Source organism: Cupressus sempervirens, chromosome 3, assembly GCF_028749045.1.
Source record: "Cupressus sempervirens isolate cs-2001-9-10 chromosome 3, ASM2874904v1, whole genome shotgun sequence".
NCBI classification, from domain to species: Eukaryota; Viridiplantae; Streptophyta; class Pinopsida; order Cupressales; family Cupressaceae; genus Cupressus; species Cupressus sempervirens.
Window position 1 is genome coordinate 1125230119 of NC_143120.1, and position 22981 is coordinate 1125253099.

General features: G+C 35.1%; 1 pseudogene; it reads right to left on the reverse strand.

The window, feature by feature from the left end:
* Nucleotides 1-621: 621 nt before the first annotated feature.
* LOC149570769 (jasmonoyl--L-amino acid synthetase JAR4 pseudogene) lies at nt 622-22651 on the reverse strand (annotated as a pseudogene).
* Nucleotides 22652-22981: the final 330 nt, after the last annotated feature.

Sequence of the window (22981 nt, forward strand, 5' to 3'; positions counted from 1 at the left end):
CCGAGAGCAAAAGAGGCAAACCAAATTAAGCCTAAACAGGATTTAATCCAGGCAAGAAAAACTTTCTAATCTATAAACCAAGCAATAGAACTCACAATTCTTATGAATCCATATACTTAGCATTTAATTAACCTACAACAAATGCTAACAGAAAAAATAAAAATGAAATGATTAAAGACTTCTAATGAATCTTTGTCTAAATACCCCAAAGCACTTCTTACTGTGGTTAATTCATATCCTCATGACAAAAGAATAAAACATCTTTTCTCTCCTTCTGTAATTTGAAAAAAGAAAGACTCATAGAAGCAATGACTAATTAAATGGAATAGAAATTATTGACATAAAACACTCTTTTACTGGCTCTGCAATATCAAGTCTTGTACACCAATAGCTGACCCTTCTATTATCTTCTTCAACAGTGTATATAGAATTTACAAAAGTATAACATTCATGGGAATACAAAGTGTTTCAACTTCCAGAATTCGAAAGGGCATGCTCTGCTGTTAAGCCTTCACCAGCAGTAAGAAAAGTTATGCTCGGGGTTGTCAACTCTAAACTTCTATATAATACATGACTTGAAAATATGTAACTTCCTAGAGTACTTTTGCATCATATTTCATATTAAGAGAGGAATGTGCTAAAATATGTTTGTATTACACAACTGTTGAGAATATCAAATGAGGCTGGGTTAGAATTGACACATCGAGGGGTTTTGAACTGACTGGGTGTTGCTCCAAGGCTCAGATAGTGATCTAGAATTTTTTGAAATGCACCCTTTTTCACAATTCGAAGTTCAAGGGGTCCAATAGTATTAGCTTTTCTAGAGCCAACATAGCCTAGATCAATTACAGATTCATCCATTATTGATCAACATTTATTTAGAACACTTTCATTTAATTTTTCATTGAGCTCCCAAAAGATTACGTAGTGCCCTGGTTCAGTTGACAAATCTGCATAGCTTGTGAAGTCCACCAGCTCTACATTTTCTTCCTTGATAAGTCTGATAGCCTTCTCAATACCTATTTGCAAATCTTTTTATGTGGTCTGGTCAATGTTTAATGTAAGAAGAAGGTTCTTCCAGCATGAATAGGACAAATGTGGTGTAGAATTGTAAAATCTAGCTATTCTGACAATATCGCCAAGTCTGTACCTATAAAGTCCACCAAATGTTGTCATAACCACTTCAAAATCCTGCTCGACTTTCACTTCTGTCAGACCCACAGGTTCAGATTCAGTACAGTGGGCATTAGCTACACTCTGATCTAGTTTCCAGTCCTCAAGATGCGCATGGAGAGGAATGAATTCAAAATATGCAAAGTTGGGTACTAATGTGAAAGTTGTATTCTCTGGTGAGGATGTGGGATCTATATTGGCAGCAATCCAACCTTCAGTGGAACCATAATCTACACTCAGCAATGGTAGACTGTCTGCATAATATCTTAGTTTCCTTAGGTACACCTCCATGGTACCTGTCATGATAGAGTAAACATACTTGGCACTAGGCCAAAGCTGTGGGATAATTCCATGCCAATTCTGCATGTGCTTACATTTTTCATAGATTGCTTCTGCTAAATCTGGATTTGGCTTAAGCAATTTGGAAACGACATCTCTCATAGAGGGTACTGTGATTCGTTCACTAAGTTTCCCTTCCTTGATATCAGAACAAACTTCTTACCAGACATGCTCGAGAGTTCGAAGAGCATCTACTATAGAGTATGAAAAAATTGAATGCACAAATTGTACTTCATTTGAATACAACAGTCCACATAAGAGATGGCAATAGAAGGATTGTTGAGGATTATTCCCAAACACAACCTCCTCTGGACTACATGGAATAACCTGGATGCTCTCCTTATACTTCTTATAAAGTTCACTTTGAAATACATGTGAAGTCGCAGTGCCATTTTTAAAGCCCCCATTAGTTTGAAATTGTTTACTACCATAAAAAAATTCAAGGGCCCTTGCCCCAGGTCTGAGTGAGAATAATCGGCAATCCCAATTGACAATTTATCTTGTTGCCCACTATGAATTAGCTCCGCTTCAAACCTAGCATCTTCAATTGCTGTGATTATCACTGCCTTTTCTATTTGATTTGGATCATATTCAACCTCACCCAATGAAGTGGCCAATGCAACAATTGCTCATGTCACAACTGGTAAGTTTCTTGATATTCCGTCAACTGAGTTAACACATGCTGCACAAGTCATTCCACCTATTTTGAACTGGCCTGTTACAAGTCTCTGACCTTAAGAACTCCCTTAGGTGTGGCCCTATCTGCACCACCAAGCTGAGCAATTTCCTCTGCGAATCAGTCATGCAATTCAGGTGTCCAGAATAATCGTTTCTTTTCTGATGCACTACCTCCAGACATAGTTGGACAACCAGTTGAACTAGAAGTAACCACTACTAGGCCTGCACTCCGTTGCTCATGTGCATGGAGCCTTTAAGGAACAAGGGTAGACATAACCTTCTTTTCTTGAAACATGATGCGAGAGATTTAAAGAGACTGTGATTTAGAAATATTTACCCATCCCACTGTAATCTTTAGAATGTCACATCTCCATTATACTCATAGTGAACCCTGTTAACTAATAAGTCACAATATAAATGCTAGCAGAGTTGTGGGGCTGAAACATACACAATTTCATTTGCTTCATCTCCAAAAGCAACTAAATACGATTCAATCTCTGACTGCCCCATATTCTGCTCTTTAAATTAATATCAAATCAGAAAATGCAATGTTATCACCTTCTTGATATTGAGATAAATAGTATATCATCCCTAGGTGATCACTTTAGTTATTTTGGAAGACTCTTCTAAAGAATTGGAATTAATGCATAAGTTAATATTAAAATGTTTCTCCAAAGTCCAATTATCACTTGAAATGAATTCCTTTGAAATACTTCATATATCTTGAGCCTGCAGATCATAATATCATGTGGAATGCAATTGGAATAATAACAATACATTTCATTCTAGTTCTGTAATTCTAGAGACTTCTTTAGCCTAATGCAATCAGAAATATGAAATCCTTCAAGATGTTGTCCGAATAGATTCATGTGACTTTTGATCATCATTCTTCTTTAGAAGGAACATCAATAGGAGCACATTTTCCTTGCCAGATTGGGATCTATAACCTATCCAATATGAAGAGAGCTTTTAAAAAAAACAACCCACCCAGATTAGAGCAAGAAGGTAGTGGTAGGGAAACCCGACAAAGGTAGCCTATTCTAGGAAGGACTTAGACCTAGACTCAAACAAGACCTAACTTGACTGAGACATTAATTTTTTTAAAAAATCTTTCGCTTTGACAGCATGGGTGAAGGATGAAAAGTGGGGCAACAGGTTCATACATGGAAGAGTAAATGAAAACCTGTGCAAAAGGTAACATCAAGTGATGCATAGTTGAAAATAGATCCATATGTGTGTTAGGAGTCGACTCCTCCCAATGCAAGATGTTGTAATCATCCGAAATTGCGCCAATTGGATCAACATGTTACACAAGGTAGAAACATCAAGAAAATAGGACCACTAAACAATGCGGAGTCTGAGGAATATAAAACATATGAATGTGTGCACTTAGGACAAGGATCTATCATAGGTTTCTGATATGATGACAACTACGCATAACCTACAAACAAAAACAACAACTATTTCATGAACAATAGATTGGTACATAAAATTGGAAATTTGTTTTGGTTAATGCAAGATTTCTCAAAGACCCAAGATGCTCTTAAATCATTAACCCTACTATTGCTATTTTTCATCGTAAATTATTTTAGAACTCTTCTTTTATCAATTCTTTTTTTATAGGGATGTGAAATCCTCCTTATGCTTCGATCCTTTCTAGAATACACGTATGTTTAGTTTATACCATTCCACATATATGTTGGGCTTTATTATAACGCAGACTCTTGGCGGGTTCCACAAGGTGGTACAAGTATTATCTTGAAACAAACTATTCCTTACGACATCCCCTCCTTTTTTGGGACTATGGATGTTCTAACATGGATGACTTTATATGAATTGATTTCATTCTTAATTTTCCTTTTTTCTTTCTTATTGTTGTTGCCATGATTTCTTTTGTGGTTTAATTTATTTATCATGTTGTAGACCACCATATTTTAATTTTTCAGTATTTATACTTTATCAAGTCTTCAATATTCATCACAACTTTAAGGCATCACTACTAGTTACCATTCATTATTGGTTCATGTTATATGATCATCAATACTATTTCTAGTCTCACATGAATCCTGTGCTACTCCTGATGACATATAACATAATCTTGACTTATACTAGACCATCACTTATTCAGATGTGCCTTCTAAAGTAGTCATGGTTTATGAACATGTATGGTCACTATGAAACTTTTATTTTTATCATTGACTTATTGCCAACCCACAATGAATTTGTGAAGAATGTCTTTAGACTCAATGTTTTCCAAGATGTTGGAAATGTTCCACCATATGCCAAAGTTCTGTTGTTTTGCTCGATTCATTTCCAATCTCTTTATTTTATCAACATCTTCCATTTGATTCATTTCATCTTTGACTAGGATATTAACATCATGTTATCAATTATAGACTTTGAAAGATATTTTATCTTCTTGGGATGGAATTCCATCACCATCTTCTCCCTTTTTCTATTCATATATGTTTTCATATATATCTTTTCTATCATTCAACACTTCACAATTTTTGTATTATATGATACTGCAATATTTTCATATCTATCTAAACTTTCTCTTGCCATATATTTTCTTTTTATCAACCTTGTATCCATGCCTCTTTTAGACATGTTTTTGTCTTTTCAACACTTTTTCATTCACAATGCTTATAGTTTTGTTCATGCTCATAAAATCCTTTGACATCAATGAGAATAACTCCTTGAGGGACTACCTTATTACGATAAAAAAAATTGAAACCTTCTTCAACATTACAACTTGTAAAGTATCATTGCAAAAAGTGACTTGTCTCACTTATTGTAGCTAAAATTAAAATTTGGGATCAATGTTTGTAAAAGTTATGAAAGTCCTAACTTAGTTTTCAAACGGGTTAGTTACTAGAATTAATCACTTAGGTAGTTATAGAAAGTAATCACTTGGGGGGTTATCTCAAGTAGTTACTCTGGGTAGCTATCCTAGGTGGTTACTCAAGGTAGTTATGATTGGTAGTTGAAAGAAGAAGTCAAGTGGTTACAAGTTGGTTATCACAAAGAGCCTATATATACAAGGCCATTTTTTATACAAAGGGAATAAATTTTATGAAGGGAAAAGAATAGAGAAATTTGTAAAGAGACTTTTAGATTCAAATTGTGCATTCAATGTTCTTCAACTTGTATGTTTTAAAGAAAATAATGAAGTCTTTCAGTTGTATGTCTCGAACATGTTCTTATCTTACTGAACCATTTGCTTCTCGTATGTTGAGTTAGTGATCTCTTCCGCACTGATGCAATCTAACAGTCTTCCTATTTGGAAATTGTATACATTCCATGGTCTTGTTTTTGATAAAGGAAAACAAGTTTTGAAGGAAGCCTGAAAAACTTTAGAAATCATGAAATTTTCAATGAAGCCCAAACCAAACAAAACTACATACCAAAGGTGAAATAGGTCGCTGAACAAGACATAGTGACCAAGGTGGCATCACAAATAATATAGAACTCATCAACCACACAAACAAGTTTTGAATGAGCATTTGAAGCCCCATGGTAAGAAAAGAGGAATAGATAATAAGTCCCTTACCATGTCAAACAACAAAGAAACAACTACCCAAAAGAGCTAGGAAAACCAACGACAGAGACAACCACAACTCAAGCTTTCACTTTTGCTCCTAACTTTTGAAAATGTAAAGCCATATCAAAAGGAGTGGAGGCCTTGACCTTTTTTCCTTTAACTGTGGTCCATCCATCCTCCACCAAACCAACTACCTTTTTCCAAGAAAAGTTAGCAACACCACAACCATCCCCTAAAACCCCCACAGTCGGGGAACCAACTGCAATAGAAGAATGATCAGTAACATGTAGAGTTGGGGCAACAATATCTAGAGATGAAGCCGTAGGTGGGATGACAGTCAAATTGCTAGAGATAGAATTTGGACAAGGGTGATTAGAAGAGATCTCCACCATAGGGATAGTCATGCCATCAGAAACAATAGTCGAGTTTGCCACCAAAGTGTCCTGAGAAGAGTCACCATTCCCAATAGAGGAATCTTTCTAAACCATGTAGTGATCATCTGAAACCCCCTTCCACCAAGAAGGAAACTTATTTGGTATATATTTTTTAGAAGAGTAGCGGGCATCAATGTGGTTGGTCTTGTGGCATATCTTGCATTGGAAAGGGATGCCCTCATAATCAAGAAGTTGGTTCTAAGGGCCATGAGAAGATTTCAACTTAATCATTTCAAGGATTCCCTCGGAGACATCAATATCAACCAGAATACAGGCATACGTCGTCCTAAACACATTGGAAGATGCAATATCTACCAACAAGAAGTCCCCGAGGGCTTCCTCCACTACCTCCAAGACAAAATCCACCCAAAGGTGAAGGGGGAGATTTGACAACCTGACCCATACAAAAATCTTATTAAATGATTCCATTGATGGGTCAATCTCCTTATACCAAGGTTTAGCCATCAAGGGAAACTTCTCCCCCCATGAGAAACCACAGTGCAAGATGGCATTTCTTTCTTCAGTAGTTTCAAATTTCACAATGAAAAAACCCCTTGTAATAGGGTATATCTGAGTTGTACTTGAAATGAATGGCTTCCAAACATGGGTGATCCAAGCGTGCAACTCTGGCAGAGAGGGCCAAAAACCCTTAAAATGAAAGATAGAAACATTGGAGGAGAGATCATCCACATAAACAGAGACCTCATCAACAATATTTGGCTCTAAATCAATCATTATCAGGTTACTAATTGCAACTGGCATAACATCTGGGAACCCCAAATACATAGGTTTCCCTCTAATGCCTACCTCATAACCAGCAACACAATGTAAGATATTTTAGATCTACTAGCATCATGAGGCAGAGACATCATGGAGAGACCACCAACTGGCTATAACCCAACCCCAATAGATGAGTTAAGGAGGGCGAAATGGACCCCTACCAGGGCAGAGCCGCGAAAGTTAGAGTCAGCGGTAGTTGATGGAAAAATTGACTTGGTTCCCCCAGCATGAATAACAATTATCGTAGAAACAGAGATGGAGGCCGGCTTGAAATTAGGCCTAGAAGTGGAGAGGGCTACTATAACTGACTATCTAATGTGAAATATTCTTGAAATCTCCTCATAACTGACTATCTACTGTGAAATCCCATTCAATGTTTGTATGTAAGCCTTTTGGGTTTCTTTCATTCATCTTATTTAGTTTCATGTTCTATCCTTTCACAATTTTTGGTGAAAAGTACATTAAAAACCCCAGTACCTCTAGCATAAGAGGGAGATGCCCCTATCAAATGTAGAGGAAGGTTGCAATTTGATCATGACCATATGTAATCTCTCCAACTTTTGGTGTGGTTTTCACTGCTCCTTGGGAAAATTGGGTCAATTTTGAATACGTATTCACGGTGAAAAATCTATTTACCAACATCATTATAGATCTATGATAATTTATTTCAATTCATGTGGGTTTAACAAGTTTTGATAATAGTTCTTTTTTTTACTATGATGTTTGATCAACAATTTAATCAGGTAGTTTTGAGTCAAATTTTATTAATTTATAGACGTTATGTTCTCAATAAGGTTATTGTACCTACATACTTCTTTTTTAGTTGTCTTCTCTCTTCATTCAATCTTTCTTTTCATGAATTAGACTGGTCCCCGATCACAGGCCCAAATCTTCTTGCTGACCGCGAGTTGCAACTATTTTCTATACTGCTATTTTTCAAATCATTTTGAGACTCTAGACATTAGTGCACCATCATGCTTTCTCATAGAATGACTTCATTATTTCATGAATATTATAAGTCAGGGGTGTAAAGTAGAGAATTTTACAAACATTGAATGATGAAAGTGAATTGCATGATGCATGCAAGGAGTACACATAATTTTATGCCCAAAACATGTAATCATCTAGCAGTTGAGAAGTAAATAGGGAAAATGATTAATATCATTCCTATAAGAAGAAATTCCTATATACGTAGATAGTCACCATATATGATGAATGGTACTCCCTTTAATACCATAAACACATTGATGGGACTCAAAATTGCATTCTTGTTTTAAGTACCATTTGAAAACTTTGAATCATTTTGAGCACTATTAGCACGTTTTAATTCTTGTGTACTTGACTATCCTTTTGAGTCTTATGAGGTGTTTTATGTTTATAACACCTTGCATTCAATGTATCCATGCATCCTATAATGATAAATTATCATTTTGAGTCAATCTGTGAAGTTCCATATTGAGCAATGTTCATTTATCCATTTTTGCATTAGTGTCAAATAATGATAGAAGGCCTAGTTTGCATTTGAATATCTCACACAAGGTTGTGTTTCACAACTTTTTGCTTTGGGATTTTTTAGTATGTATATCAAAGAACCTATGTTTCAATTTTCATGTCATTTCGATATGTTTTGACTAGCTCTTGAATCCCTCGAAGTAGGCTATTTATTGTTGTCATGCTGATGCAAATTGCCCTAAAATCCAAGATGCCCTATTTGACCAATCATAACTTTGACCTAGTTGACCCTACTAAGAAATTTCCTTTTGCATCACATGCTAGGTAGGCTATTTACTGTTGTCATGCTGATGCAAATTGCCCTAAAATCCAAGATGCCCTATTTGATCAATCATAACTTTGACCTAGTTGACCCTACTAAGAAATTTCCTTTTGCATCACATGCTAGAGATCACATAGTTTCTATGTCCCAGATTTGAGCCTATGACGAATCCATTTGATCAATTTTCAAATGAGATTCCAAATGCAGTTTATAACTTTTTACTAGTGTCAAGAAATGTAGATTGATCAATACCCCTGTTCAGGATGCCATAACTATGTACCCATAATAGATGAGATCAAATGGTTTATACCACTGTCTTCCACTTTGAAAATACTTCAAGTGTGCCAGTTTTTGAGTCTTGACCAATCTATCTGCACACTTTCATAGGTCCATTTCATTTGCACAAATCATTGTCCTCTTGATGTTTCCAGTCTTGCAATTCTAAGTACCTCACTTTGCACGCTTTCCAAGCGCAACCTGTTATTTTTCATGAGCCTAAACAATAGAGTTATATTCCCCTCATGATAGTGAACTAGTGCTCCAATTTTCAAGCTTCCAAGTATCCGTTTGAAGCCAAATCCATGTGCACTTTCTTGTTTTCTACCATGTTTATTTGCAAACAATTTTAACTAAGAAAATTTGATGGTTATTATCTTTTGACCCAGTTGTTTTCATGACATGAAATCCAATAGGGCATGGATGCGGAACAAAGAATCAACATGTCATTTTTCAGAGCTTAGTTAAATGTTTTGTTTGATTTTTAAAGCCAACCTATAGGCCTTCTTGTCAACAAATCACAATTTACAAATGAGTGATAAAATAATTTTTAATGATGTTTCAAGTGGTTGAATTTTATTTTAATTAGTGTCAGATGCTCATTAGATCATTTTGAGGAATCAGATGTTCAAAAATGAATTTTTTTTTGTCGGACCCACTTTGGGTCCTCACTAATTTCATCAGATTAATGACAATGTGTGAGGATTAAGTATGTTTTAACAAGAGTGATTGTAATTTTTATTATTATTATAATTTTTATATGTGCACATTTTCTTTTGAGACCAAATGTAGATGTGGTTTGAAGTGGATGCTTGGGATCCTCGCAGAAAGACTGTGCATTACACTTGGCATTGAAGAGAGAGCAGAATACCCATGACCATGGCAAAAAATGAAAGATAAGATAAGATACATTTATTAATGTCCAAAAAGAGACCAACGAGGGTCTAAGGGACTGGAAATAGTACAAAGGGAAAATGTTAATAGAGGGAACATTGAATGACATCCACAAAAAGAATGTGAAAGCAATATAACAAAAGAACCAACAAAACAACATCAGCAAGAAAGTATTTTTAGAAGTTTGAATATGATCTCAACATCAAGGAATTGATTGAATCCCAATTCTCTTGCCTTGACCAATGGTAAACGTTGGCATTTAATGAAGATGATGGGAAATTGGTATGTCATGGTGTTGTCATTGCTGCAAAAAGTTTTTACACCAACTGTGTGATATTATAGCAAGGCTAAATAAAAGGATGCTAATCAGGTTAACTTGTTTAAATTGACTACATCCTTAAGTCACTTAGTCATGATAGAATAGGAGCGTGAACATAGAAAAGAATTTGATTGGTGTACTCTACATGGATGCAATCAAACTATGTGATTGGAGATATAGAATCCTGATGGTGTTGGTGAATTTCAATTGCTACCACCCATTGTTGGGAAATAAATAAAAAAGTTTTTGAATTCTAATGATTGATAGAGAAAGAAGTGAAGTACAATCAGTCAGATTGTTGATTGGTGATGTCAACTTGGTTTATGGAATTGATTGGTATTAGTGGGTACCTGATGGTGTGTCGATGCTGATGTGCAAAGATAGTTATTACCTCTCTGTTTTGAAATTAAATTGAAGTCACAATGTTTTGATCATATAGTGGTATCCAAATTAATGTTTGCAGTAGTGTTTTAGATCTGAGCACTCATAGGCATGAATGAGAATAGGGCACTAGAAGTTGAGGAAGCTCACGGCAAGAGTGGAGGGCATGGACGACACTACAAGGCAGAACACTCCATATTGCATGCTGCTGACACTTACACCAAGGAGAAGGGAATCTATGTTAAAGAGAGGTTGTAGTTCACAAGATGTGGACAAGACACAACAAGGAGGAGAGTGGAGGTTGCCAACTCAAAAGCTCAACTAGACAAGTACGAGAGGGCTCAGTCAGTTTTCATTGCCCTCGAATAATTGAAAAGGCCATTACCTTCATGCATGTAGGGTTTTGAGAGGGTTATGGAGATAAGTAGAAGCTAGTTAGATGAATCCTTCTGAAAGGGGAAATTTTCAAGTTAGAAATCAAAGGAAAGGAACCACACCTGCACTTGTATTAAGCCTTCCCACTTCATCTCCAATGTTGCTCTCCCAACACACTTCACAGGTTTTGAATGATGGATGGAATTTGGAAAGAAGTAAAAGTCTGTGTCAAAGGAAACCATGTACTGTGTTGTCTTACAGATCCTCCTATGCCATTAAAGGTGAGTCAATCTTCACCATTGTTAGGCCATTTCATTTGAGGGTTGACTAGTATTTTTTGGAAGCAATGCTCGGGATGTTTATCCCACATTGGGTGTAAAATGACTAAGTTCTTTAAATGACCCATGACACAATATGTATGTGTCTTAAGGGACATAGGGCTATTGGAAGTCGTTGCTTGCATGGAGGGGCCCATCTGGCCAAGGTGATAACAAAATCAACATAACTTTGACCAAGCATGTTTGATTAAGATGATGATGTGGTGATGTTCCAGAGGCTCATCATCAGTTCACAAGGAGGAGAGAGAAGGGCCTCTGATGTTAAAATGGTATGATGCTACAATGGATTTGTGTGATCATAAGATAAAGGTTGAAGGCTTGCGATGCTACGTGAGTGAAAGATTGTAAGGTGAAATTTTTTGAGTGTAAGTTCATCGTAAGGTTGGGAGATGAAATTTGAAGGCGTAGAGTCCTACACCGAGGAGGTCGTCATGTGATTGAAAGATGAAGAGTAATGCCTTAAGATATTGTTGTAGGATCGTGGAGTTAAAGATTAAAGGCTAAGATATTACAATTTCATCATATGTTCGCAAGAGCGTAATATCATAGGCAAAATTAAATTTTCAAATGTTGCATTGAGTGTGTGGGGCCCGTCCCGGTGCATTTCAACAAATAAGAGAAGGACAAGTGGTGATCAGTGACTGAAGGAGAGGATAAATGAAAATAAGCTATTCAATTTTAGATATCCCTAATCTAAACACACATCTAGAGTTAAAATTGAAATATTTGATTAAAATTTGAGATATTATATAGTTTTAAACTATATAGTTTTTATTTTTCCATTTTAATGGTATTTTCATAGCCCGGGGCTTGGTTTTTCAAATATACAGTGTGATATACCACCAAGACTTGGAGAAGATGTACTCTTCATTTCTGAAGTCATATTTTGTAGAGATCTCAAGGGGAAGAAGCTCTAAGAGGTTTTATAATTTTGGGTCATCCTTAATTTAAATGCAGTTTTAATGTTTTCAGATGGGATAATTTCAGGTTTTGATCAAATGAAGATAAGATTTGATTCATTGGTGACCATAAAACAAAAATTGAATATTTTAGAGATAATTGAAAGAGATTAGAGTTTTTTCAACAAGATCAGTTGAAGATTCATGGTTGAGGAAAAAACAAGACAAAAGAAGGATCAGATTGCAAACTCCTGCATACTTTTGATGCATATCTGATTTTAATTATGAGGATGTCTTTTCTCATCAACTTTAGGGAAGATATTTTCAAACATTCTGCAACAACATTAGTGGGATTTGATTTGCTAGTAGATGGAGAAAGAGGAGAAGCTTCTACAACAACAAGAATGAAGGGCTGCAACAAGGCACATGTCAGTATCCGGATCTAATCCAGGAGTTTTCTTCTTCTGTATAAATCTATTTTCTTTCCTCTTTGTAAAGGTTCTAATTTTTATGTTTGTGAGACCACAAGGTTGGCTCTAGTTCTAAGTTTGTGATTCCACATTTCTCAACATATTTTCCTTTGTTATGAACAACAAAAATTGTATTTCTCTTGAAGCATTTAAGCTATATAGTCATCCTTTTGTGTATCCTTTGAGTTTTTGCATATACATGATGATTGATTTCAAGGAATGAATACAAAGTTTTATTGGAAATTTCATTATGAAGTTTATCTCCTTTTTTGTGGGTTTGTAGTTTTTTGTTGACTATGCCCAAAGTGCATAGCATCTAGTTGCAGCTTGTTTTGAAGTTGTATGTTGTTGTGTGTCTTACTGTTGGGACAAGGGCTTGAGTAATTTGCTTGATATTGCATTGACAGAACTATATGGATCATAGGAGGATTTGATAAGTACAAACTTCATTTGAAGATTGATGTCTATTTGCAAGGTAGATAGATAGATCATATGTCTAGATATATGAGTATATTTGAGGTATCCATGTGTGTGTTTCTAACTTAGTTTATGCCCAATGAATAAGGGACTAGTCAGTTTAGAGGTTACATGTTTTTGCTGTTGCATACCTGGGTTATGCTTATTCAATCATCAATTAAATACCAATTTACCATTTTTATGTAATGATGAACTAGAAGTGCTAGTCATTACTTATTTGCATATACTTTCCCTTTGGTTATAGTTAGCTACTATAATTTGGAATTTTATAAGCAAATCATAGAAGAACATTGACCATTTCTACTATAGGGGATAGTTTTGAAGAGAAGAGTATCAAATTAGAAATCTAGTGGTCAATCTGAGCTATTGACCCCTACACCCATTGCAATGGTAGGACCTATTGAAGAGGTCACAATTACCTAGGCAAGTGCATAGACTCTTACTATGCCCTATGCAGTAGTTGCGCCGCAACAACCTCCAAGTAAACTAGTAAAGACTGAAGAAGAATCTCCTACAAGAAAATCTACAAGGCATCAATAGACCAAAACCCCTCCTAAAAGGAGAGTGAAGAAAATTACAAGTGGCCCAAGAAAAAAGAGAAGAACCTTGCATATTAGTTCTTCTAAATTTGAGGAAGAAACTAGTGATAGGCCAGTAGAACTAGTTGATCAAGAAGCTAAGACATCAACAGGGTGTAAAGCATGGAAGCCAAAGGTAGAATATATAAACATGCAAATCATTAATGAAAATAATTTTGTATAGTTGAATAAATACTATGATTTGTATAATAATATGAATAGGAGACAGTAAGAAAATGTTGTAGTTAGGAAGATGATTATTAAAGATAAGAGATTTGATAGTATAAGAGGCTAGATACCCAAAGACTTAGATAATAGAGTAAGAAATAGAAAAAGCAAAGTTTTAGAAGAAGAAAAACAAATAAGAGTTAATATGGTGAAAAAGCTATGTATAATTAATAATGAAGAAGAGATAATAGAAATTCTAAAAGGTATAACTCCATTGTTAAAGAATTTAAAAGGAGATCCATTCTCCTCATGGAAGGAAATTATGAAGAAGTTAATAAAGAAACTCAAGAGGCTATAGTCACATTTATGTCTACTATGCCTAAGGAAAGTGTGCAGTGGGAAAAGGCAAGCCAAATACCTAAGGGAAGTGCATAGTTAGAAAAAGAAAGTCCAATGGCAGAAAAGAGTGCACAACCAGAGAAGGAAAGCATTATAATAGAGAAAAGTGCACAAACAAAGAAGGCAAGTCCTGTTCCCAAAGAATCTATGGAGTGTGCACAGACACAGGAAGCTAGTCCTAGAGCATGTAGTCCTCCTCATAGTTTTGATCTAGCAGCTACACCAAGTTCAAGTGGTTCACTACATATCACTATTGGTATTGAATCTATGCAAATAGATAACAACAATGTGACAGGTGAAAGAACAAAGGACCCATTCAAGCAGTTTGGTGCAAGAATTTTTGGCAATATCATGGACTATGTAGCTCTGATGAAGAAGAAAAGGATCAGAAGCCAAAGGAAGAAGATGCACCTTCTATGAAGAAAGTTGAATCTAGCAGTGAAGCAACTACTTCGAGTGTACCCTTGATAGTGTATATGCAAAATTGGGGGCCTCTGATCCACACATACACTTCAACATAGTCCTTGCTTGCAAGATCATCTTGGAATAAACCTTGGATTGTTTATTCAAAAGATCCAATAGAACGATCTATTGCCTTCTAACTAGAAGGATTTTGCCTATTTTCTCTCGGACAGAGAAGCAGGCAACCAAAACCTTTTAGTACAAAGGAATTTATGCAACTGTATGATCTTGCAATTAATCTAAATGAGAAATGCAGTTTAATCTAGGAATAAGAATAAGCATTTAATCTATATGTATGCATTTTATTAAACTAGATGATATTGATGCTAAGCAATGAAAAGTTATGATAACATAGAACAAGTGAGTATGCAATTTGATAGAAATTTAATGCAATTCAAATTCCAACCTCTGTAATGAGGGATTAGAAGGCTCTTAAATATACTTCCCAAAATCCATCAACGATCAAGATTAATTAGGATGAATGGTCCAAATTAGAAATGAGATTTAGTTAGAATGGAAAGTTTCCTTATGAAAAGGAAGTCAACTAATTTCATTTGAGTGGAATAAGGAATTAACTAATTTCTTTCCTTTTTTTTATTTAAGTCAATTAAGAGTTTCCATTGTTTAATTGAAGAGAGAATATTGAAGAAGATATTTGATTTAAGGAAATTAAATATAACCTCATAATTGAGTATTCTAAATTGAATAATTAAATTCAACAATTAGAATAAGAATATTTAAATAAATTAAATATATTTAATTCCTCATGTATATTAGCTAAAACGGGTGGATTTAATTTAATTAAAGTACTAGGACTTATAATTAAATTAAATCAATTAAAAAGTTAATTTAGCCAATTCAATGAATATTCAAGAATTAATTAAAGTAAATGATTAATATAGATTAATGATTTTCTACATTTGACACTTAGGTCGAGTAGATATTATTAGAATGAGGATTTCCTAGTGACATAGGACTTTAGGGTTGATCAAATAGACCAAAATTAGTTGTCAGGGCAATGAGCCAATTTTGGGGCATTACATTTTGCCCCTTTTTGAATGAATGTGCGAGAAACATGTTCAATTCAAAGAAAATCAGAAAGCATGATGCACAGATCAAGAAATGAGATTGATTCTGCAATTTAATGATGCAAAACCCATCAATAAGCTTTTAACGATTATCTCCAAAAGAGAGCTTAACATTAAGGGATCCAAATAGAACACCTAGATACCTAGAGTTGATAAGATTGGTTTCAAAATTGATGACATAGAGATCAAATTTATCAATTTTTTGTTTCTCCTATTTCTCATTTTGATTTCAATAATGAGGGGAAAATACTTATCAACTTCAATCCTTGATTCAATTTTATCAATTTTATCCTCGACTTGTTTAAGTCAAAATTTATTTGTATTCTTTGTCCTGATGTGTTCCCGAATCGACCACACATCTAGGTTGTTTTGTGATCCCAAATCGACCTCACACTTCAATTTCTTTCTTTGACACCATGTGTTCCGAAATCAATCACACATTAGTCAAAGAGGGGCAAATGTATGCATCCTAAAATGGTCGCCTAGACTATGGGCTCCCATTATTCGATTTATCAATTTATCAAATTTTTTGAATCAATGGTTTGCAATATTTTATTAAATCAATTCAAATCAATTTCCTTGATCAAATTTGATTATTTATTTTTGTAAGGTTGATCATTTTATCCTAAGTCTTATTTAATTAAAAGAAAATCTCCCTTTTAATTAAATAAAATAAGTCCCGATTTAATTAAAATAAAACCTCCCTTTTAATTAAATAAAATAAGTCCCTATTTAATTAAAAGAAAACCTCTCTTTTAATTAAATAATTCATCCACATTTAATCAATTAAGAGAAAAACCCCTCTTTTAATTTAATTAAATATTTCTTATTTAATTAAAAAAAATTGCTCCCTTTTAATTAAATAAAAATCCTACTTAAATATCTCTTTTAGATGAAAAATGAAATAAAATAAATAAAAAAATTAAATAAATCTTTATTTATTTTCTCTACACTTAAATGCGCATATCTCTAAGTGAGAATTGTCTTTTTCCTCTTTCCACTTTCTTCTCCAACACTCCTCTTTTCTCATTGGTGGAATTTTGTCTCGCATGGATCAAACTCTATTATCCCATATTGGTTGTGAGAAGCCTCTCACCTCCATATTTTCCTTTATAAGGGAGAGTCCTCTCCTCATTTTGGACATCAACAATTCATCCACAATTTATCCACAATTATACATCCATTATTATGCTATTGTTATGTTGTAGGTTTGAAGAGCAATTTTTGAAGAAGGAGTCTGAATACTAAAGCTTTTTGTGGAGAACTTCTATCTTCTTGTCTTCTTCTCTCATGCATCCATGACTTCCATCACGAGATTTCATCCTTGCATTTGCATATTAGCTTAGATCTTGCTTTCATATATTAGATCTTGCATTGTTTTGTATTGTTATCATTTAGATTAGTTTTCATCTCCATTTGCATGCATATTAGATCCTTGAATCTCTCATTTTATGGTGTACTTGAATGGGCACAAACTAGGTCAAACTGAAGGCCTCCATTACAAACCCTTGCACTCCATGAATAGAGAGCTATGAGCCACCATTTGAGATGTCATTCTTGAGCAATCTTGAATATAATGACCCATAGAAGTGTGCCCACATTTTAGGCATACAGTTGGCATAACTAGATAAAGCTTTAGGGCCAGTTATTGGGAAGCACTAGAACATATTTTAAGTACTCCTAGAAGAGGAAGAGGAAGATAAATATCATGCAAATTTACTGAAATTATTTAGTCACTAGATTGGTTAACTGAAGGAAGGTTTACTGAACTAAAAACTTGAGAAACAGGTTGAAGTGTTGGTACAAAAGATAAGGTAGCTAGTGTGTCACATTTATCTAATTTTTGTTGCTTTTGGATTTATGCCATGCATTCTTGAATATATTTTAGCTAAGTGCTTCAACAATTTTATGATCCATTGGGTTATATAATGTCTAAGAATTGAGATAATAGGGTTCTAAGCTTGAGATTGGTTTCATGCATAAAAATGTCTTCTTTGGAGGTTGTGGATTTTAAGCCATAGAGTAGAGCTTTGTATCTTAGGGAATGCATGTTGTTGTGCAATTCTATATCTCATTTGAAAGAGTTTAGAGTAGAATCTTATTATCTTTTTTGATAGTGTCTAAATCTAAGTTGATTTTTTGATTGAAGTGATGAATGTGAATTTTTCCTTGGAATCAAGAAGCTAGTAGATGTAGATCTTGTGCTAGTATTGTTTGACTTGTATACTAACATATAATAATAGAAATCTGATTTTAATTACCAACATTTATACAGTAGTAGTTTAAGTTTCAATATTGGGAATGGCATGAAAATTTTGGTCTCCAAATCTATATGCTTCATGCCTGTCTGAGATTGCTTATGAATTGCATGAACTAGCTCATAAAATTTGTTACTTTTTGTTTACCTATTTGTACTATTTCTCTGATCCTATATCTCAATGGAAATTTAGATCCAAAGTAGAAGTGTTTATTTTTCTTGAAATTGGGAAGATTGGAAGGTATAAACCAAAAGCCAAGTCTGAAGGTGAAGTTGGTCATAAAAGGAAGGTTTCTAGTGGTACATTCCAGAATGCCTCATTTGATCCCAATATAAGGCCAACCAAAGTTAGATGGGTTTTCAATGACTCTAAAGGTTCTTGGATTCCATTAATTAATGAAGATGATGTGAATGGATTTAATAGTAAAGAAGGGGAATGCAGTTTTGATCTGAATAGTAACAGTGTGGATGCATGTAAAGAGTAACTTCATCTAAACTTTCTTATTCCTTTGGTTTTCCTTCTTCATTCAATTAGTAATAGATGTATAGACTTCTCACCTTCTTTCATTAATGATTAGGTTTTTTTCAAGAATGTTTGCATACTACTAAGCTTGATGCCCATTCGGTACATCTCTTACATCTGTGGGATAACTTTTAGGTTATTGATAGGTAGTTTTTTGTTGAGCTAATGTTTGTTTGTAGATGATCATGTATCAGGGGAAACATCAACCTTAAAGGACAGACATTGGTCAACAAACCTTAAAAGCAATACCATTAAGTGTAGAACTAGCCCCTCCACAAGGAAAAAAGTTTGCAAGAGGGATTTGCCTTTGTCAAATCCTTGTTTTTAATATATTGTTCAAACATTAATAGGAAAAATTCCAAATCAAGAGGAAAATCTAGCCCTTTCACATGCTCTTCAATGTTATTTTGTCACAGAAGCAACTCCACTACGCATTTTAGGTGTTGATTCACGTAAATTTATTGAAATAGTTTCTGATAAGCATCCAATCTATCTGTTGATGAACAAATTCACAGAGATTCCTATTTGTGCTTTAGATAGTTTACCTAGGAAAGAATCGAATGGTTGTGTTGGAATTTTCAAATGGGAAGTGTACTTTTGAGAGGGGGGGTGAATTAGAAGTAACAAGTTTTTATCCTTTTTAAACCCTCTTTACCACATAACTAAAAGTAAAGTACATGCATGTAAACATATAAGAAAAGATGAAATAAAGACATGCATCAACACATAACACCAGGAATTTGGTAACCAAGAAACCCTCTAGGAATAAGAAGGTAAAACTAGGGTGGGGATGACACCCACAAAATCACTATAGCATTATATGTTCAACCACTTATGATGGTCTGCCCTATTAAAAGCTTTACACTGTGTCAATATTAACTTGGTTAAAGGATTTGCAAACACTTTACAAGAAGTGTCACCCTATTAAAGGATTTACAATAGGTTATTAAACCCACCTAATTTCATATGATTTTCATCACCTTCTCCAAAGGTTTTCCCACCTAGTTGTTAAGCTAACCTATCAACATAAGATTTTCAACATATAATACAATGGTAAGAAAGTATTATAACAATAGACCTAATAAAATGCAATTTTCAATTCCTGGGTTTAGATACTGGATCTACTCTTACTGTTCTGATCCTTGCTTGATCTAATCTTTGTGTGTGACCCTTGTTTTGTTCTGATCAACTAGATGTGTAGATGCTACTGAATTCACTAAGTCCTTGACACCCCTGCTGATTTATTTGTTCTACAATAGTCTCTTAGCAAATTAATAACTCCAAAAACTTTTTCATTATGGTGTCCAAGTCTCCTTATAAATACATTGTGGACTTAGGGTTTACAATGTAATAACAAACTTAAAATTGCCGCTCAAATCCTTAGATTTTGCCTATTGGTTGCATGTTGTCTCCAATTTTATGATTGGCTACATATTGATATCATAGGTAAATGAAAAGATTTGATCTTATCTTCTTATCTCTTCATGAATCATGCAAAAATGGTTTTACATCTTATTTTGTCAAGTCACAAACTACTATGCTAATTCTGTTTTACTCAGAACATATTGCATTGCTGGTGCTCGGCACATGAATGTTCTTGTATTGCTCAGCACCTATTATACTCTGTGTTGTTGGACACATACTATGTACTATCTTTCTTGGCATGAACTATGACTCGGCACCTATATACTACTTGGACTCTATTGCTTACTCAACACCTATTGAGATTTTGACTCGACACATACCATGACTTAGCATGGATAGTGTACTTGGCATATATGGTAGAATTGGTTAAGTGTGTTGACACTCAGATGTCAAAACCATTCTAAAACTATCAATCTTCCCCTTTGACATGAGTGGCAAAAACACTTAACTATGCATTAATGAACTAACCTTATTGAGTACATTCTTTATTCTACTCGGCATACATGCAAATTTTCAAAATTGATCAAAATTTTGTAAGTAACAATATACCTTATGACTCCCCCTAAGCTGATTGTACCTTGTCCATTCTTGCAACCAAAATTATGTGCTAATGTGCCTAATACCCTTTGTCCTTTGTCCTGTTCCTGCATCTTGTGCCTATGTTCTATTTCTAATCTGTATGGAGTCCCTATTTCAGATTTGGTTTCCATATGATTGTCAAAATTTTACATCTCTCCCTCACTTTTTCTTATTACTCATCTTCCCCTGTTGGCTATCTATAGACTTTCCATTTTATTCTCAAAATGAATGAGAGAGTGTAATCAAAATTATCAAAATTTGGTATTTTCCCTATATATCTTCATATATCTCCCCCTAATATATATCTCCCCCTTTTTGACACTGATGTCAAAGGGTCCTAAGGATTAATGCCATACTTAGCCAAAAAAGTACTATTTACCTCCAAAAGTGCCTTGAGAGTTGCATCCCAATTCTCTAATGCAATGTCTAGTGACTTGTGTTGGATGGTAGTCTCGACAACAAGGTGTACCAGTCCATCAAGTGTAAAAATATTTGAATCCTTTGTTGTCACTAAAGTTTGCACCCTTGTCCAAAGCCTATGCATGAGGACAACCTAGTGAAACATGGAAACAATCTCCAAGCTGTGGGAGTTAAACTATGAGGTTGAATCTCCAGAGAAGGCTGGATTCCTCTTACTATTAGGGCACACCTAACTACTCTTAGAGAGGAAAAGGGAGAAGAAATGCATGAAAAGAAAATCTACCTATTCTAATCTAGGGAGGTGATGCACCAAAATAGAGTGTTCAGACCAATCTCTGCCTATACATGCACTATAGAACTAGAATGAAACTAAGGATATACACATTCAGATTTGCTTTAGTCTAATAATCACATGCAGATCAGAAGACCAAGATGAATGACACAAGGAAAGAGAGATTCACTTATATTATCATTCATTGGTCAATAGGAGATATAATCATGCAGATTATAGATTTCCACAAAACACTAGTGGGGCCAAAGAGTTCTTGCTCTTTCACACCAATGGCTGAAAGAGATAAGGAAAAAAATCATGTAATTCAGAGGCATAGGGGAATTTACACTGAAAATTTGTAGAGCAATAACAGAGAAAATAGAGAAGGGTCAACCTCGACAAAATTTACAAAAATTTCCTTTATAGTGTAGGCATAACTGAGATGTCCTCTAACTATAATTACCTTACAACCACTGCATTGAAGTCCTATAGAGAACAATCATGGGGATTCAAAAGAAAATCCAATATGAGTACAGATCCAAATGCAACAATATCTGATCTTGGTTGGAACAGGGACCTAAGAAGACAGAAATGGTGCCATTAAATTGCTCTGACCAGGTAGATAGATAGGATCAAAGGTGGTATAGGATCAAAGGTGGTAGAGCATTTTTCCATGTTTAGCATTCATTCGAGGGTGGTTGGCATCGATCATAGGGATCTGATTGTGCAAAAAACCTCAATCTCCCCTATTTTTGGCTTGTGAATCAGCAAGGTCGACAAGTCAACCTAACTCTACAAGAAAAATAGGCCATGTGGGCCAATTAGTTTATTTCATTCTGCTACCTCACAAGTCTCCACGTGGTTAACCAACCTCTCTTACTAATCGTGCTAGCTCGTAACTGTGACTGTGTCAGGAAATAACACTTCCCTCACTATTGATACCTTGGTCAGTTCTGCAAAGACATGTGTCACTTAGGTGCTTCCCCACAAAGTTTAACTTCCTTGCACCTTCATATTGCAAGAAAGCGTCAATCGTTGATCTCTAAAAGATCAACGACCATGAAGATTCTCCATATACTACGCCTGTCCTCTCAAAATTCTTGGGCCCACGAAACACTTGGTAGCTAACTCAACCTGACCTTGCCCCATCTGGCATAACCCTGGTACACAACTGGCATCGCCCTGCAACATGTGGAATGAACCTGACCCCACAAGGACACGCGACAGCGAGGTGCTTGCCCACAATATTTAAGGTCCTTACTTCTTGATATTGTAGGGAAGCCTTGGCTGTAGATCTGTTCACATCGGACAGTGAGAATTCTTTGCGCATCACTCTGCAAGAAAGGTGGGCCCGTGATGTCACACTAGCCACGCATCGCAAGGGCACATGCCCACAATACTTAAAATCCTTACATCTTGATATTGTGGGGATGCGCCAGCCATGGATCAGATCACATCAATTGGTGGAAGGCACAACTGAGAATAGGGGATCCTAAGACACGTGTCACAAAGGGGCATTCCCGCATTGTTTATCTTCCTCGTAAATCCATCTTGCAAGCATGCGCCAGCCATGGATCTGTGAAGATCTAATGGTGATCAAAACCTACACCTTCTGAACCTCTATGGATATCCATCATGACATCATCTAGATGTGTGTTGC